Source organism: Rattus rattus, chromosome 4 (assembly GCF_011064425.1).
Source record: "Rattus rattus isolate New Zealand chromosome 4, Rrattus_CSIRO_v1, whole genome shotgun sequence".
Taxonomy (NCBI): Eukaryota; Metazoa; Chordata; class Mammalia; order Rodentia; family Muridae; genus Rattus; species Rattus rattus.
This window is the reverse complement of record NC_046157.1, coordinates 141813655-141819032: the sequence shown is the minus strand read 5'-3', so window position 1 is coordinate 141819032 and position 5378 is coordinate 141813655. Positions and strand designations below refer to the sequence as shown.

The 5378-nt window shown below is 41.1% G+C and overlaps 1 pseudogene; it reads right to left on the bottom strand.

The window, feature by feature from the left end:
* Nucleotides 1–1889: 1889 nt before the first annotated feature.
* Nucleotides 1890–3279, bottom strand: LOC116898529 (annotated as a pseudogene).
* Between the last annotated feature and the right edge of the window lie 2099 nt (nt 3280–5378).

Sequence of the window (5378 nt, the reverse complement as noted above, 5' to 3'; positions counted from 1 at the left end):
CCTCAAATTGGTAAACTTCGTGGATATTTCTGTTTTCTTTTATTGACAATAGATTTTTTTCATAAAATACATATTGATTATGGTTTCCCTCCCTCTACTTCCAGCAATTACCAGCCTCTCTTCTCATCTGACTTTACACCCTTGCTTGTCTCTCAGTAGAAAACAGACAGTCTTCTAAGGGATAATAATACAATATAAAAAAATAAAATATAATAAGATAAAACAAAAACTAATGCAGTATACTTGGTCAAAAACAGTAGAAGAAAAATAGCCTAGAAGAAGGCCCAAGAAACAGAGACTCATTGGACACATAGAAATCAAGTAAAAACTCTAAATTGCAAGCCATAATATAAATGCAAAGTACCTGTAGAATAAAAAGACATTAAAATATAAATAAAATAAATAAAAATAATAAGAGAAAATAAAACAGCAACAACAATAACAAAAACCAAATCAGAAAAAGAGCAGACCCCTGACATGATACTGTGAGACTCAGAACCTCCAAAGTTGTCTATGAGTTTGTAATCTGTTGACCATGTACTGCTGGGCATACAGCTTACCCTTAAGAGTAGTTTCTTTCCACATTGATAGTTCCTGGAGGAAACCAAATTTTCCTTTTCAAGTGGATACCAATTGGAGACAGCTTCTGTGTTAGAGACTGACTCAAGTGTCCACTTCTCCTTTCACTTCTAGGACCTCAACTACTGCAGACCCATGCAGGACCTATGCATGCTGCCTCAGTCTTTCTTAGTTAATATGGGCTTTGATAAAGTTGATGTCGAGGGCCTTGTTTCCTGGTCTCTTCGATCACTTCTGACTCTTACACTCTTACTGCTCCCTCTTCTGTAGGAATGTCTGAGTTCTGAGGGAGGGATTTCACGGAGATTAGGGCTGAGTATTCCAAGCTCCGTGTATCTCTGTATTTGTTCCCATCCCATGCAGCTTCTCTGATGATGGCTAAACAAGGCACTGATCTCTGAGTCTAACACAATTATCAGAAATTATTTTATTGTTACATTGCCAAAAATGAAGACCAGTAATATTTGGCTTTACCCTAGGCCCCTTGGCTATTTAATCTCAGGTTTACGGTCATTCAAGCTATGTTGGGAACTGGGTTACACGTTATGAGTAAGTCTTTAGTCAAATCGGACATTGGTTGGTTACTCTCACATAATTTGTGCCACCATCGCCATGGCATGTTTTGCTAGAAGGACAGAATTCTAGAAGTTCCCATCCGTTCTTCCCCATCTACTCTACTTCCCTTTCCTGGAGAGAACTATCTGACATCCTGACAAGTCCCTTACTCTATATCTTACCTCCGTGGTTCTGAAGATCATAGCTTGGTTACTATTGATGTATTAGGTAATATCCACATGTATGCATACCATATTTGTCTTTTTAGTTCTGGTTTACCTCAGTCAAGATGACACCTTCTGCTTCTATACCTCTGTCTGAGAATTTCCTTGCTTCATTTTTAAATGTACTCTATTTTCTTCCTTCCTTCTTTCCTTCTTTCCTTCTTTCCTTCTTTCTTTCTTTCTTTCTTTCTTCCTTCCTTTCTTTCTTTCTTTCTGAGGGGAAGGGGTTTCTGTAGCTTTTATTTTTGCATGTAACCTACTGCCCACTGGGCGATCTTGACAGTGGGCACCCTAGAGATTACACTGGGGTTCTGAGGGCTCCAGACACTCGCTGGGAAGTCAGGTGACAGAAATAATTCAGACCAATCACATGATTACAAAGCTGGGGTCTCCAGCAGGGATCCAGGTGGTCAGGCAGATGTCTAAGGAAACAGTGACATAGGAGTGGCAAGCACTGGGCCGTCCTTGAGCAGCCTGGATGACATCAGGGATAGAGGAAGTAAGCAGCTGGTGACTCCAGGGATCTCCTGTTCATGCCTTACTTGGCAAGGGGTTCCTGAAGGACCTGTCAGCAAACTTGGCTTTGCTGCCCAGCTCCTTTTTGATTCTAAGGCTCTGATTGTACTTGGCCAGGTGCTCAGATGGGCAAGGGGCACCAGTCTTGATCTGCCCACTGCAGAGCCCCACAACCAGGTGGGCAATGAAAGTGTCCTCAGTCTCCCCAGATTGATGGGACACCATGACATCCCTACCATTGGACTGCTTACACAGAGATTCGGTCACAGAGCCGATCTGGTTCACTTTGAGAAGGAGGCAGTTGCAGGACTTCTTACCTGCATCCTTGGCAATGCACTTAGGGTTGGTCACTGTGAGGTCATCCCCTACCATCTGGATGCCTGCACTAGCTGTAAACTTCTGTCAAGAATCCCAGTCATCCTGGTTAAAGGGGACTTCAATGGATACCACTAGGTAGTCCTGGATGAAGGACTTGTACAGGTCAGCCAGCTGGTCGAGTGTGATGTATCGACTGGAGTCATCTGGAGACTTGAAGTCCAGGTCATACTTGCCAGCCATGTAGAACTCAGAGGCAGTCACATCCATGCTGATGACAACCTGGTCAGTGTAGCCAGCCCTTGCCATTGCAGTCTTGAGCAGTTCCAGTGTTTCTTTGTTCTCTAGGATGTTAGGTGCGAATCTGCCCTCATCACCCACATTGGTAATGTTTTTTCCTTACTTCTCCTTGATGACGTTCTTCAGGTTGTGGTAAACCTCTGCTCCAATGCTCATGGCTTCCAATCATGAACCCTCACGTGGCCAGCTTGTTGCCAGCATGAGAACCGCCATAATCACATTGAAAGCTGGGACCGGCAGGTTGATTTCAGGGTTGTCAGGCAAGTTAACAATGTGACAGTAAAGGGGCACCCCCTTTTCTATGGCACCAGCTTTGCAGACAGCCAGGGACACTCCCAGGGTGGCATGTAGATTTATTCTCCATGCCGTCCATCTCAGTCATTAGCTGGTCCACCTTCTCTTGCTCCACAACATTCAGTTTCTTGCTAACCAGAGCAGGTGCAATTGTGTTACTGATGTGGTCAACAGCATTTGAAACACCCCTCCCTATGAAGCAGGTCTTATCATTGTCTCAGAGTTCTAAAGCCTCACGGATGCCAGTGGGTGCACCATTGGGCACCTCAGCTCAGAAGAGACTTTTTGCAGTGTAGAGATCTACCTCAACAGTGAGATTCTCATGGGAGTCAAAGATCTCTCTGGCATAGATACTGAGAATAGACATGGTGAACTTCTGACAGTTGGATCGCTGTGAAGGAAGGAAAGATGGTTGTGTAGACACCACAGAGAGCGTTAAGGACAGACATGCGGGCGACCCTGTACCCGAGCAGCACTCTCCATTTTCTTTATTCATTTTTCTTTTGAGACAACTAGATTGTTTGCAATTTCCACCTATTATGAATAAAGCAGCAATAAGCACGATTGAGCAAATGTCCTTGTGTTGGGATGAAGCACACTTTTGAGTATATGTCTGAGGGGTATAGCAGGGTCTTGAGGTATATCAATTCCCATCTTCCTGAGGAAGCACCATACTAATATCATAGTGACTGTACAAGCTAGCACTCCCAACAGAAATGGAGGAATGCTCTGTTTGCTTCACATCCTCTCCAGCATGAGCTGTCACTTAAGATTTCCATCTTAGCCATTCTTCCAGGTGTCTAATGGAATTTCAAATCAGTTTTGGTTTGCATTTCTATGATTACTAAGGATGTCTACTAAATGTCTAAGTCATTATTAAAATTATGCAGGAATTCATTATATATTTTGGATAGAAAAGCCCATAAGATCTTTTACTATAAATTGCTTTTTCCAAATGATGATGTTTTGCCCTCCTGAGACAGTGAATTTCAGAACTGTGAGGGCTACACGAGTTCAAGGAAACACTGTCTCACCCTACACCCCAAAAATGGATCAGCCAGCACCAATTGTTGAAAAAATTTCTGACTTCTTTTAAATAAAATTTGCAATAGGTCCCTCATTTCAATTCTTGATGTATTTACCATGGTGATTTTTTTTAAAGAATTGCTCATTGTTGAAAGATATATCAAGATATTCTTTTATAATTCTTCTTCATTGTGTTTTGGTGTTTCTATGAAGGTCTATTCTTCTTTTTAGAATTGTGTTCTTTGATGGGGATTGCATTGAATATAGGAAAAATGGCATGAGCACGAGAGAGATCTTTCCATCTTCTTATATCTTCAATGTTAATGTTTTCCAGTCTTTTACTTGCTTGGAACATCATTTTTTTACTCCTGAAAGGTTGCTTATCTTTCTCAGTTGTTTGTCCTTTTTTTTTAGAGGGTGATTTTCTTAGTATGCTAATTTGCTGAAAATCAATGGTTTCCACTATATACTTTTTAGGATTCCACACCTATCATATCATATGAGAAGCACGTCCTCCTTTTTGTATCCTTATTTTCAAATTGGCTTGGGCTTAGCTAAGACTTCAAGTACTACATTAGACAGGTATGAAGAGAGTGAACAACCTTGCCTAGCTCCTGATTTTAGTGGGATGTTTTTGAGTTTCTATTTCAGTTAATGTTGCCTATGGGCTTATTGTAAACTGGCTTTATTGAGTTGAGGTAGATCTTGAAACCTAATCTCTTCAGGACTTTTATTATGGAGGGGAGTTAGATTTTGTCAAGGGCCTTTTCTGAATCTAATGAGACAATCTTATGGTTTTTGTCCTTTAGTTTGTTTATATGGCAGATTAAATTTGTCAACTTATATATGTTGAACTTTCCCTGCATCTCTGGGTTGAAGTACACTCCATCATGTTTGATGATTGTCTTAGTCAGGGTTTCTATTCCTGCATAAACATCATGACCAAGAAGCAAGTTGGGGAGGAAAGGGTTTATTCAGCTTACACTTCCATGTTGCCGTTCATCACCGAAGTAAGTCAGGACTGGAACTCAAGCAGGTCAGGAAGCAGGAGCTGATTCAGCAGTCATGGAGGGATGTTACTTACTGACTTGCTTCCTCTGGCTCGCTCAGCTTGCTTTCTTATAGAACTCAAGACTACCAGCCCAGGGACATCACCACCCAAATGGGCTGGGCCCTCCCACCTTGATCACTAACTGAGAAATGCCTTCCAGCTAGGTCTTATGGAGGCATTTCCTGGACCAAGGCTTCTTTGTGATAATTCCATCTTGTGTGAAGTTGACACACAAAACCAGTCAGTATCTTCTCTTTGGATGTGATTTCTAATTTTCTTTTTCTAGAGCATTCAGGTCTGCTCTTAAATTACCGGTATGAGATCTCTCAATTTTTTTAATTTTAATTTTTATGTGGATATTTAGTGATATGGACTTACCTTTCAGAAATGCTTTCATTCTGTCTCATAAGTTTGGATATTTTGTATATTCATTTTAATTCAATTTTTAAAAAGTTTTAATTTTCTTTTTTACTCAGCTTTATTCAGTAGTATGTAGTTCAGTTCCCTTGAACTTGTAA